The sequence below is a fragment of the Eleutherodactylus coqui genome, chromosome 3 (genome assembly GCF_035609145.1).
Source record: "Eleutherodactylus coqui strain aEleCoq1 chromosome 3, aEleCoq1.hap1, whole genome shotgun sequence".
NCBI lineage: Eukaryota > Metazoa > Chordata > Amphibia > Anura > Eleutherodactylidae > Eleutherodactylus > Eleutherodactylus coqui.
In genome coordinates, this window is record NC_089839.1 from 55,047,021 (window position 1) to 55,059,984 (window position 12,964).

At 41.1% G+C, this 12,964-nt stretch overlaps 8 non-coding genes across 8 annotated transcripts; all 8 read left to right on the forward strand.

The window, feature by feature from the left end:
- The first annotated feature begins 1,953 nt into the window (after positions 1 to 1,953).
- TRNAF-GAA (transfer RNA phenylalanine (anticodon GAA)) lies at positions 1,954 to 2,026 on the forward strand. The gene has a single exon. It is a non-coding gene; the product is annotated as a tRNA-Phe (tRNA).
- A 1,073-nt stretch (positions 2,027 to 3,099) lies between these two features.
- Positions 3,100 to 3,172, forward strand: TRNAF-GAA (transfer RNA phenylalanine (anticodon GAA)). The gene has a single exon. It is a non-coding gene; the product is annotated as a tRNA-Phe (tRNA).
- A 691-nt stretch (positions 3,173 to 3,863) lies between these two features.
- TRNAF-GAA (transfer RNA phenylalanine (anticodon GAA)) lies at positions 3,864 to 3,936 on the forward strand. Its single transcript has one exon. It is a non-coding gene; the product is annotated as a tRNA-Phe (tRNA).
- Positions 3,937 to 8,065: 4,129 nt separating this feature from the next.
- TRNAF-GAA (transfer RNA phenylalanine (anticodon GAA)) lies at positions 8,066 to 8,138 on the forward strand. Its single transcript has one exon. It is a non-coding gene; the product is annotated as a tRNA-Phe (tRNA).
- Positions 8,139 to 9,211: 1,073 nt separating this feature from the next.
- On the forward strand, positions 9,212 to 9,284 carry TRNAF-GAA (transfer RNA phenylalanine (anticodon GAA)). The gene has a single exon. It is a non-coding gene; the product is annotated as a tRNA-Phe (tRNA).
- Positions 9,285 to 9,593: 309 nt separating this feature from the next.
- TRNAF-GAA (transfer RNA phenylalanine (anticodon GAA)) lies at positions 9,594 to 9,666 on the forward strand. Its single transcript has one exon. It is a non-coding gene; the product is annotated as a tRNA-Phe (tRNA).
- Positions 9,667 to 11,121: 1,455 nt separating this feature from the next.
- TRNAF-GAA (transfer RNA phenylalanine (anticodon GAA)) lies at positions 11,122 to 11,194 on the forward strand. The gene has a single exon. It is a non-coding gene; the product is annotated as a tRNA-Phe (tRNA).
- Positions 11,195 to 11,503: 309 nt separating this feature from the next.
- On the forward strand, positions 11,504 to 11,576 carry TRNAF-GAA (transfer RNA phenylalanine (anticodon GAA)). The gene has a single exon. It is a non-coding gene; the product is annotated as a tRNA-Phe (tRNA).
- Positions 11,577 to 12,964: the final 1,388 nt, after the last annotated feature.

The window sequence follows — 12,964 nt, forward strand, 5'->3', positions numbered from 1 at the left end:
CACAAATTTGACGGTCTTAGAATATCGTAAAAAGTTGTGCTTGCAGCTGAAATAGCTCAGTTGGGAGAGCGTTAGACTGAAGATCTAAAGGTCCCTGGTTCGATCCCGGGTTTCGGCATGTTGCTATGAGCGTACTTGGTTCTCGTTTCTCTCTTCGTGTGTTGTAGTTTTGGCACCCATGAAAGTGCGAAATCAGCAGAAAGTCTGGCAGTTTGGGAAAATTCTAAAAATATAGCAAGAAAAAGCAGGTCCGTCAGAAGAGTGTTAAAATGATGGTCCCAGACACAATCTAGGATTTCTACAACCTATGTTGAATATGATTCTGAGTTCTCTTTTCCTTTGCCGATGTTTGGAGTTTTTTCCCTGGAAAACATCAAAACACCACAAATTTGACGGTCTTATAATATCATGAAAAGTTGTGTATGCAGCCGAAATAGCTCAGTTGGGAGAGCGTTAGACTGAAGATCTAAAGGTCCCTGGTTCAATCCCGGGTTTTGGCAGGTTGCTATCTGCGTACTTAATTCTCTTTTCTCTCTTCGTTTGTTGTAGTTTTGGCACCCGTGAAAGTGCGAAATCAGCAGCAAGTGTGGCAGTTTGGGAAAATTCTAAAAATAAAGCAAGACAAAGCAGGTCTGTGAGAAGTGTGTTAAAATGACAGTCCCAGACACATTCTTGGTTTTCTGCAACCTATTTTGAATATGATTTTGATTTCTCTTTTCCTTTGTCGATGTTTGGAGTTTTCACCGTGGAAAAGATCAAAACACCACAAATTTGACGGTCTTAGAATATCGTAAAACATTGCGTATGCAGCCGAAATAGCTCAGTTGGGAGAGCGTTAGACTGAAGATCTAAAGGTCCCTGGTTCGATCCCGGGTTTTGGCAGGTTGCTATGTGCGTACTTGATTCTCTTTTCTCTCTTCGTTTGTTGTAGTTTTGGCACCCGTGAAAGTGCGAAATCAGCAGCAAGTCTGGCAGTTTGGGAAAATTCTAAAAATAAAGCAAGACAAAGCAGGTCCGTGAGAAGTGTGTTAAAATGACAGTCCCAGACACATTCTTGGTTTTCTGCAACCTATTTTGAATATGATTTTGATTTCTCTTTTCCTTTGTCGATGTTTGGAGTTTTCACCGTGGAAAAGATCAAAACACCACAAATTTGACGGTCTTAGAATATCGTAAAAAGTTGTGCTTGCAGCCGAAATAGCTCAGTTGGGAGAGCGTTAGACTGAAGATCTAAAGGTCCCTGGTTCGATCCTGGGTTTCGGCATGTTGCTATGAGCGTATTTGGTTCTCGTTTCTCTCTTCATGTGTTGTAGTTTTGGCACCCATGAAAGTGCGAAATCAGCAGAAAGTCTGGCAGTTTGGGAAAATTCTAAAAATAAAGCAAGACAAAGCAGGTCCGTGAGAAGTGTGTTAAAATGACAGTCCCAGACACATTCTTGGTTTTCTGCAACCAATGTTGAATATGATTTTGATTTCTCTTTTCCTTTGTCGGTTTGGAGTTTTCACCGTGGAAAAGATCAAAACACCACAAATTTGACGGTCTTAGAATATCGTAAAAAGTTGTGCTTGCATCCGAAATAGCTCAGTTGGGAGAGCGTTAGACTGAAGATCTAAAGGTCCCTGGTTCGATCCCGGGTTTTGGCAGGTTGCTATGTGCGTACTTGATTTTCTTTTCTCTCTTCGTTTGTTGTAGTTTTGGCACCCGTGAAAGTGCGAAATCAGCAGCAAGTGTGGCAGTTTGGGAAAATTCTAAAAATAAAGCAAGACAAAGCAGGTCTGTGAGAAGTGTGTTAAAATGACAGTCCCAGACACATTCTTGGTTTTCTGCAACCTATGTTGAATATGATTTTGATTTCTCTTTTTCTTTGTCGATGTTTGGAGTTTTCACCGTGGAAAAGATCAAAACACCACAAATTTGACGGTCTTAGAATATCGTAAAAAGTTGTGCTTGCAGCCGAAATAGCTCAGTTGGGAGAGCGTTAGACTGAAGATCTAAAGGTCCCTGGTTCGATCCCGGGTTTCGGCATGTTGCTATGAGCGTACTTGGTTCTCGTTTCTCTCTTCGTGTGTTGTAGTTTTGGCACCCATGAAAGTGCGAAATCAGCAGAAAGTCTGGCAGTTTGGGAAAATTCTAAAAGTATAGCAAGACAAAGCAGGTCCGTGAGAAGTGTGTTAAAATGACAGTCCCAGACACATTCTTGGTTTTCTGCAACCTATTTTGAATATGATTTTGATTTCTCTTTTTCTTTGTCGATGTTTGGAGTTTTCACCGTGGAAAAGATCAAAACACCACAAATTTGACGGTCTTAGAATATCGTAAAAAGTTGTGCTTGCAGCCGAAATAGCTCAGTTGGGAGAGCGTTAGATTGAAGATCTAAAGGTCCCTGGTTCGATCCCGGGTTTCGGCATGTTGCTATGAGCGTACTTGGTTCTCGTTTCTCTCTTCGTGTGTTGTAGTTTTGGCACCCATGAAAGTGCGAAATCAGCAGAAAGTCTGGCAGTTTGGGAAAATTCTAAAAATATAGCACGAAAAAGCAGGTCCGTCAGAAGAGTGTTAAAATGATGGTCCCAGACACAATCTAGGATTTCTGCAACCTATGTTGAATATGATTCTGAGTTCTCTTTTCCTTTGCCGATGTTTGGAGTTTTTTCCCTGGAAAACATCAAAACACCACAAATTTGATGGTCTTAGAATATCATAAAAAGTTGTGTATGCAGCAGAAATAGCTCAGTTGGGAGAGCGTTAGACTGAAGATCTAAAGGTCCCTGGTTCGATCCCAGGTTTCGGCAGGTTGCTATGAGCGTACTTGATTCTCGTTTCTCTCTTAGTTTGTTGCAGTTTTGGCACCCGTGAAAGTGCGAAATCAGCAGCAAGTCTGGCAGTTTGGGAAAATTCTAAAAATAAAGCAAGACAAAGCAGGTCCGTGAGAAGTGTGTTAAAATGACAGTCCCAGACACATTCTTGGTTTTCTGCAACCTATTTTGAATATGATTTTGATTTCTCTTTTCCTTTGTCGATGTTTGGAGTTTTCACCGTGGAAAAGATCAAAACACCACAAATTTGACGGTCTTAGAATATCGTAAAAAGTTGTGCTTGCAGCCGAAATAGCTCAGTTGGGAGAGCGTTAGACTGAAGATCTAAAGGTCCCTGGTTCGATCCCGGGTTTCGGCATGTTGCTATGAGAGTACTTGGTACTCGTTTCTCTCTTCGTGTGTTGTAGTTTTGGCACCCATGAAAGTGCGAAATCAGCAGAAAGTCTGGCAGTTTGGGAAAATTCTAAAAATAAAGCAAGACAAAGCAGGTCTGTGAGAAGTGTGTTAAAATGACAGTCCCAGACACAATCTTGGTTTTCTGCAACCTATGTTGAATATGATTTTGATTTCTCTTTTCCTTTGTCGATGTTTGGAGTTTTCTCCCTGGAAAACATCAAAACACCACAAATTTGACGGTCTTAGAATATCGTAAAACATTGCATATGCAGCCGAAATAGCTCAGTTGGGAGAGCGTTAGACTGAAGATCTAAAGGTCCCTGGTTCGATCCCGGGTTTTGGCAGGTTGCTATGTGCGTACTTGATTCTCTTTTCTCTCTTCGTTTGTTGTAGTTTTGGCACCCGTGAAAGTGCGAAATCAGCAGCAAGTCTGGCAGTTTGGGAAAATTCTAAAAATAAAGCAAGACAAAGCAGGTCCGTGAGAAGTGTGTTAAAATGACAGTCCCAGACACATTCTTGGTTTTCTGCAACCTATTTTGAATATGATTTTGATTTCTCTTTTCCTTTGTCGATGTTTGGAGTTTTCACCGTGGAAAAGATCAAAACACCACAAATTTAACGGTCTTAGAATATCGTAAAAAGTTGTGCTTGCAGCCGAAATAGCTCAGTTGGGAGAGCGTTAGACTGAAGATCTAAAGGTCCCTGGTTCGATCCCGGGTTTCGGCATGTTGCTATGAGCGTATTTGGTTCTCGTTTCTATCTTCGTGTGTTGTAGTTTTGGCACCCATGAAAGTGCGAAATCAGCAGAAAGTCTGGCAGTTTGGGAAAATTCTAAAAATAAAGCAAGACAAAGCAGGTCTGTGAGAAGTGTGTTAAAATGACAGTCCCAGACACAATCTTGGTTTTCTGCAACCTATGTTGAATATGATTTTGATTTCTCTTTTCCTTTGTCGATGTTTGGAGTTTTCTCCCTGGAAAACATCAAAACACCACAAATTTGACGGTCTTAGAATATCGTAAAACATTGCATATGCAGCCGAAATAGCTCAGTTGGGAGAGCGATAGACTGAAGATCTAAAGGTCCCTGGTTCGATCCCGGGTTTTGGCAGGTTGCTATGTGCGTACTTGATTCTCTTTTCTCTCTTCGTTTGTTGTAGTTTTGGCACCCGTGAAAGTGCGAAATCAGCAGCAAGTCTGGCAGTTTGGGAAAATTCTAAAAATAAAGCAAGACAAAGCAGGTCCGTGAGAAGTGTGTTAAAATGACAGTCCCAGACACATTCTTGGTTTTCTGCAACCTATTTTGAATATGATTTTGATTTCTCTTTTCCTTTGTCGATGTTTGGAGTTTTCACCGTGGAAAAGATCAAAACACCACAAATTTGACGGTCTTAGAATATCGTAAAAAGTGGTGCTTGCAGCCGAAATAGCTCAGTTGGGAGAGCGTTAGATTGAAGATCTAAAGGTCCCTGGTTCGATCCCGGGTTTCGGCATGTTGCTATGAGCGTATTTGGTTCTCGTTTCTCTCTTCGTGTGTTGTAGTTTTGGCACCCATGAAAGTGCGAAATCAGCAGAAAGTCTGGCAGTTTGGGAAAATTCTAAAAATATAGCAAGAAAAGGCAGGTCCGTCAGAAGAGTGTTAAAATGATGGTCCCAGACACAATCTAGGATTTCTGCAGCCTATGTTGAATATGATTCTGAGTTCTCTTTTCCTTTGCCGATGTTTGGAGTTTTTTCCCTGGAAAACATCAAAACACCACAAATTTGACGGTCTTATAATATCATAAAAAGTTGTGTATGCAGCAGAAAAAGCTCAGTTGGGAGAGCATTAGACTGAAGATCTAAAGGTCCCTGGTTCGATCCCAGGTTTCGGCAGGTTGCTATGAGCGTACTTGATTCTCGTTTCTCTCTTCGTTTGTTGTAGTTTTGGCACCCGTGAAAGTGCGAAATCAGCAGCAAGTCTGGCAGTTTGGGAAAATTCTAAAAATAAAGCAAGACAAAGCAGGTCCGTGAGAAGTGTGTTAAAATGACAGTCCCAGACACATTCTTGGTTTTCTGCAACCTATTTTGAATATGATTTTGATTTCTCTTTTCCTTTGTCGATGTTTGGAGTTTTCACCGTGGAAAAAATCAAAACACCACAAATTTAACGGTCTTAGAATATCGTAAAAAGTTGTGCTTGCAGCCGATATAGCTCAGTTGGGAGAGCGTTAGACTGAAGATCTAAAGGTCCCTGGTTCGATACCGGGTTTCGGCATGTTGCTATGAGTGTACTTGGTACTCGTTTCTCTCTTCGTGTGTTGTAGTTTTGGCACCCATGAAAGTGCGAAATCAGCAGAAAGTCTGGCAGTTTGGGAAAATTCTAAAAATAAAGCAAGACAAAGCAGGTCTGTGAGAAGTGTGTTAAAATGACAGTCCCAGACACAATCTTGGTTTTCTGCAACCTATGTTGAATATGATTTTGATTTCTCTTTTCCTTTGTCGATGTTTGGAGTTTTCTCCCTGGAAAACATCAAAACACCACAAATTTGACGGTCTTAGAATATCGTAAAACATTGCATACGCAGCCGAAATAGCTCAGTTGGGAGAGCGTTAGACTGAAGATCTAAAGGTCCCTGGTTCGATCCCGGGTTTTGGCAGGTTGCTATGTGCGTACTTGATTCTCTTTTCTCTCTTCGTTTGTTGTAGTTTTGGCACCCGTGAAAGTGCGAAATCAGCAGCAAGTCTGGCAGTTTGGGAAAATTCTAAAAATAAAGCAAGACAAAGCAGGTCCGTGAGAAGTGTGTTAAAATGACAGTCCCAGACACATTCTTGGTTTTCTGCAACCTATTTTGAATATGATTTTGATTTCTCTTTTCCTTTGTCGATGTTTGGAGTTTTCACCGTGGAAAAGATCAAAACACCACAAATTTAACGGTCTTAGAATATCGTAAAAAGTTGCGCTTGCAGCCGAAATAGCTCAGTTGGGAGAACGTTAGACTGAAGATCTAAAGGTCCCTCGTTGGATCCCGGGTTTCGGCATGTTGCTATGAGCGTATTTGGTTCTCATTTCTCTCTTCGTGTGTTGTAGTTTTGGCACCCATGAAAGTGCGAAATCAGCAGAAAGTCTGGCAGTTTGGGAAAATTCTAAAAATATAGCAAGAAAAAGCAGGTCCGTCAGAAGAGTGTTAAAATGATGGTCCCAGACACAATCTAGGATTTCTGCAACCTATGTTGAATATGATTCTGAGTTCTCTTTTCCTTTGCCGATGTTTGGAGTTTTTTCCCTGGAAAACATCAAAACACCACAAATTTGACGGTCTTAGAATATCGTAAAAAGTTGTGCTTGCAGCCCAAATAGCTCAGTTGGGAGAGCGCTAGACTGAAGATCTAAAGGTCCCTGGTTCGATCTCGGGTTTTGGCAGGTTGCTATGTGCGTACTTGATTCTCTTTTCTCTCTTCGTTTGTTGTAGTTTTGGCACCCGTGAAAGTGCGAAATCAGCAGCAAGTCCGGCAGTTTGGGAAAATTCTAAAAATAAAGCAAGACAAAGCAGGTCCGTGAGAAGTGTGTTAAAATGACAGTCCCAGACACAATCTAGGATTTCTGCAGCCTATGTTGAATATGATTCTGAGTTTTCTTTTCCTTTGCCGATGTTTGGAGTTTTTTCCCTGGAAAACATCAAAACACCACAAATTTGACGGTCTTATAATATCATAAAAAGTTGTGTATGCAGCAGAAAAAGCTCAGTTGGGAGAGCGTTAGACTGAAGATCTAAAGGTCCCTGGTTCGATACCGAGTTTCGGCATGTTGCTATGAGTGTACTTGGTACTCGTTTCTCTCTTCGTGTGTTGTAGTTTTGGCACCCATGAAAGTGCGAAATCAGCAGAAAGTCTGGCAGTTTGGGAAAATTCTAAAAATAAAGCAAGACAAAGCAGGTCTGTGAGAAGTGTGTTAAAATGACAGTCCCAGACACAATCTTGGTTTTCTGCAACCTATGTTGAATATGATTTTGATTTCTCTTTTCCTTTGTCGATGTTTGGAGTTTTCTCCCTGGAAAACATCAAAACACCACAAATTTGACAGTCTTAGAATATCGTAAAACATTGCATACGCAGCCGAAATAGCTCAGTTGGGAGAGCGTTAGACTGAAGATCTAAAGGTCCCTGGTTCGATCCCGGGTTTTGGCAGGTTGCTATGTGCGTACTTGATTCTCTTTTCTCTCTTTGTTTGTTGTAGTTTTGGCACCCGTGAAAGTGCGAAATCAGCAGCAAGTCTGGCAGTTTGGGAAAATTCTAAAAATAAAGCAAGACAAAGCAGGTCCGTGAGAAGTGTGTTAAAATGACAGTCCCAGACACATTCTTGGTTTTCTGCAACCTATTTTGAATATGATTTTGATTTCTCTTTTCCTTTGTCGATGTTTGGAGTTTTCACCGTGGAAAAGATCAAAACACCACAAATTTAACGGTCTTAGAATATCGTAAAAAGTTGCACTTGCAGCCGAAATAGCTCAGTTGGGAGAGCGTTAGACTGAAGATCTAAAGGTCCCTGGTTGGATCCCGGGTTTCGGCATGTTGCTATGAGCGTATTTGGTTCTCATTTCTCTCTTCGTGTGTTGTAGTTTTGGCACCCATGAAAGTGCGAAATCAGCAGCAAGTCTGGCAGTTTGGGAAAATTCTAAAAATAAAGCAAGACAAAGCAGGTCCGTGAGAAGTGTGTTAAAATGACAGTCCCAGACACATTCTTGGTTTTCTGCAACCTATTTTGAATATGATTTTGATTTCTCTTTTCCTTTGTCGATGTTTGGAGTTTTCACCGTGGAAAAGATCAAAACACCACAAATTTAACGGTCTTAGAATATCGTAAAAAGTTGTGCTTGCAGCCGAAATAGCTCAGTTGGGAGAGCGTTAGACTGAAGATCTAAAGGTCCCTGGTTCGATCCCGGGTTTCGGCATGTTGCTATGAGCGTATTTGGTTCTCGTTTCTCTCTTCGTGTGTTGTAGTTTTGGCACCCATGAAAGTGCGAAATCAGCAGAAAGTCTGGCAGTTTGGGAAAATTCTAAAAATATAGCAAGAAAAAGCAGGTCTGTGAGAAGTGTGTTAAAATGACAGTCCCAGACACATTCTTGGTTTTCTGCAACCTATGTTGAATATGATTTTGATTTCTCTTTTCCTTTGTCGATGTTTGGAGTTTTCACCGTGGAACAGATCAAAACACCACAAATTTGACGGTCTTAGAATATCGTAAAAAGTTGTGCTTGCAGCCAAAATAGCTCAGTTGGGAGAGCGTTAGACTGAAGATCTAAAGGTCCCTGGTTCGATCCCGGGTTTCGGCATGTTGCTATGAGTGTACTTGGTACTCGTTTCTCTCTTCGTGTGTTGTAGTTTTGGCACCCATGAAAGTGCGAAATCAGCAGAAAGTCTGGCAGTTTGGGAAAATTCTAAAAATAAAGCAAGACAAAGCAGGTCTGTGAGAAGTGTGTTAAAATGACAGTCCCAGACACAATCTTGGTTTTCTGCAACCTATGTTGAATATGATTTTGATTTCTCTTTTCCTTTGTCGATGTTTGGAGTTTTCTCCCTGGAAAACATCAAAACACCACAAATTTGACGGTCTTAGAATATCGTAAAACATTGCATATGCAGCCGAAATAGCTCAGTTGGGAGAGCGTTAGACTGAAGATCTAAAGGTCCCTGGTTCGATCCCGGGTTTTGGCAGGTTGCTATGTGCGTACTTGATTCTCTTTTCTCTCTTCGTTTGTTGTAGTTTTGGCACCCGTGAAAGTGCGAAATCAGCAGCAAGTCTGGCAGTTTGGGAAAATTCTAAAAATAAAGCAAGACAAAGCAGGTCCGTGAGAAGTGTGTTAAAATGACAGTCCCAGACACATTCTTGGTTTTCTGCAACCTATTTTGAATATGATTTTGATTTCTCTTTTCCTTTGTCGATGTTTGGAGTTTTCACCGTGGAAAAGATCAAAACACCACAAATTTAACGGTCTTAGAATATCGTAAAAAGTTGTGCTTGCAGCCGAAATAGCTCAGTTGGGAGAGCGTTAGACTGAAGATCTAAAGGTCCCTGGTTCGATCCCGGGTTTCGGCATGTTGCTATGAGCGTATTTGGTTCTCGTTTCTCTCTTCGTGTGTTGTAGTTTTGGCACCCATGAAAGTGCGAAATCAGCAGAAAGTCTGGCAGTTTGGGAAAATTCTAAAAATATAGCAAGAAAAAGCAGGTCCGTCAGAAGAGTGTTAAAATGATGGTCCCAGACACAATCTAGGATTTCTGCAGCCTATGTTGAATATGATTCTGAGTTCTCTTTTCCTTTGCCGATGTTTGGAGTTTTTTCCCTGGAAAACATCAAAACACCACAAATTTAACGGTCTTAGAATATCGTAAAAAGTTGCGCTTGCAGCCGAAATAGCTCAGTTGGGAGAGCGTTAGACTGAAGATCTAAAGGTCCCTGGTTCGATCCCGGGTTTCGGCATGTTGCTATGAGTGTACTTGGTACTCGTTTCTCTCTTCGTGTGTTGTAGTTTTGGCACCCATGAAAGTGCGAAATCAGCAGAAAGTCTGGCAGTTTGGGAAAATTCTAAAAATAAAGCAAGACAAAGCAGGTCTGTGAGAAGTGTGTTAAAATGACAGTCCCAGACACAATCTTGGTTTTCTGCAACCTATGTTGAATATGATTTTGATTTCTCTTTTCCTTTGTCGATGTTTGGAGTTTTCTCCCTGGAAAACATCAAAACACCACAAATTTGACGGTCTTAGAATATCGTAAAACATTGCATATGCAGCCGAAATAGCTCAGTTGGGAGAGCGTTAGACTGAAGATCTAAAGGTCCCTGGTTCGATCCCGGGTTTTGGCAGGTTGCTATGTGCGTACTTGATTCTCTTTTCTCTCTTCGTTTGTTGTAGTTTTGGCACCCATGAAAGTGCGAAATCAGCAGCAAGTCTGGCAGTTTGGGAAAATTCTAAAAATAAAGCAAGACAAAGCAGGTCCGTGAGAAGTGTGTTAAAATGACAGTCCCAGACACATTCTTGGTTTTCTGCAACCTATTTTGAATATGATTTTGATTTCTCTTTTCCTTTGTCGATGTTTGGAGTTTTCACCGTGGAAAAGATCAAAACACCATAAATTTAACGGTCTTAGAATATCGTAAAAAGTTGTGCTTGCAGCCAAAATAGCTCAGTTGGGAGAGCGTTAGACTGAAGATCTAAAGCTCCCTGGTTCGATCCCGGGTTTCGGCATGTTGCTATGAGCGTATTTGGTTCTCGTTTCTCTCTTCGTGTGTTGTAGTTTTGGCACCCATGAAAGTGCGAAATCAGCAGAAAGTCTGGCAGTTTGGGAAAATTCTAAAAATATAGCAAGAAAAAGCAGGTCCGTCAGAAGAGTGTTAAAATGATGGTCCCAGACACAATCTAGGATTTCTGCAGCCTATGTTGAATATGATTCTGAGTTCTCTTTTCCTTTGCCGATGTTTGGAGTTTTTTCCCTGGAAAACATCAAAACACCACAAATTTGACGGTCTTATAATATCATAAAAAGTTGTGTTTGCAGCAGAAAAAGCTCATTTGGGAGAGCGTTAGACTGAAGATCTAAAGGTCCCTGGTTCGATCCCAGGTTTCGGCAGGTTGCTATGAGCGTACTTGATTCTCGTTTCTCTCTTCGTTTGTTGCAGTTTTGGCACCCGTGAATGTGCGAAATCAGCAACAAGTGTGGCATTTTGGGAAAATTCTAAAAATAAAGCAAGACAAAGCAGGTCCGTGAGAAGTGTGTTAAAATGACAGTCCCAGACACATTCTTGGTTTTCTGCAACCTATTTTGAATATGATTTTGATTTCTCTTTTCCTTTGTCGATGTTTGGAGTTTTCACCGTGGAAAAGATCAAAGCACCACAAATTTGACGGTCTTAGAATATCGTAAAAAGTTGTGCTTGCAGCCGAAATAGCTCAGTTGGGAGAGCGTTAGACTGAAGATCTAAAGGTCCCTGGTTCGATCCCGGGTTTCGGCATGTTGCTATGAGCGTACTTGGTTCTCGTTTCTCTCTTCGTGTGTTGTAGTTTTGGCACCCATGAAAGTGCGAAATCAGCAGAAAGTCTGGCAGTTTGGGAAAATTCTAAAAGTATAGCAAGACAAAGCAGGTCCGTGAGAAGTGTGTTAAAATGACAGTCCCAGACACATTCTTGGTTTTCTGCAACCTATTTTGAATATGATTTTGATTTCTCTTTTTCTTTGTCGATGTTTGGAGTTTTCACCGTGGAAAAGATCAAAACACCACAAATTTGACGGTCTTAGAATATCGTAAAAAGTTGTGCTTGCAGCCGAAATAGCTCAGTTGGGAGAGCGTTAGACTGAAGATCTAAAGGTCCCTGGTTCGATCCCGGGTTTCGGCATGTTGCTATAAGCGTACTTGGTTCTCGTTTCTCTCTTCGTGTGTTGTAGTTTTGGCACCCATGAAAGTGCGAAATCAGCAGAAAGTCTGGCAGTTTGGGAAAATTCTAAAAATATAGCAAGAAAAAGCAGGTCCGTCAGAAGAGTGTTAAAATGATGGTCCCAGACACAATCTAGGATTTCTGCAACCTATGTTGAATATGATTCTGAGTTCTCTTTTCCTTTGCCGATGTTTGGAGTTTTTTCCCTGGAAAACATCAAAACACCACAAATTTGACGGTCTTATAATATCATAAAAAGTTGTGTATGCAGCCGAAATAGCTCAGTTGGGAGAGCGTTAGACTGAAGATCTAAAGGTCCCTGGTTCGATCCCGGGTTTTGGCAGGTTGCTATGTGCGTACTTAATTCTCTTTTCTCTCTTCGTTTGCTGTAGTTTTGGCACCCGTGAAAGTGCGAAATCAGCAGCAAGTCTGGCAGTTTGGGAAAATTCTAAAAATAAAGCAAGACAAAGCAGGTCTGTGAGAAGTGTGTTAAAATGACAGTCCCAGACACATTCTTGGTTTTCTGCAACCTATTTTGAATATGATTTTGATTTCTCTTTTCCTTTGTCGATGTTTGGAGTTTTCACCGTGGAAAAGATCAAAACACCACAAATTTGACGGTCTTAGAATATCATAAAAAGTTGTGTATGCAGCAGAAATAGCTCAGTTGGGAGAGCGTTAGACTGAAGTTCTAAAGGTCACTGGTTCGATCCCAGGTTTCGGCAGGTTGCTATGAGCGTACTTGGTTCTTGTTTCTCTCTTCGTGTGTTGTAGTTTTGGCACCCATGAAAGTGCGAAATCAGCAGAAAGTCTGGCAGTTTGGGAAAATTCTAAAAATAAAGCAAGACAAAGCAGGTCTGTGAGAAGTGTGTTAAAATGACAGTCCCAGACACATTCTTGGTTTTCTGCAACCTATTTTGAATATGATTTTGATTTCTCTTTTCCTTTGTCGATGTTTGGAGTTTTCACCGTGGAAAAGATCAAAACACCACAAATTTGACGGTCTTAGAATATCATAAAAAGTTGTGTATGCAGCAGAAATAGCTCAGTTGGGAGAGCGTTAGACTGAAGTTCTGAAGGTCCCTGGTTCGATCCCAGGTTGCTATGAGCGTACTTGGTTCTCGTTTCTCTCTTCGTGTGTTGTAGTTTTGGCACCCATGCAAGTGCGAAATCAGCAGAAAGTCTGGCAGTTTGGGAAAATTCTAAAAATAAAGCAAGACAAAGCAGGTCTGTGAGAAGTGTGTTAAAATGACAGTCCCAGACACTATCTTGGTTTTCTGCAACCTATGTTGAATATGATTTTGATTTCTCTTTTCCTTTGTCGATGTTTGGAGTTTTCTCCCTGGAAA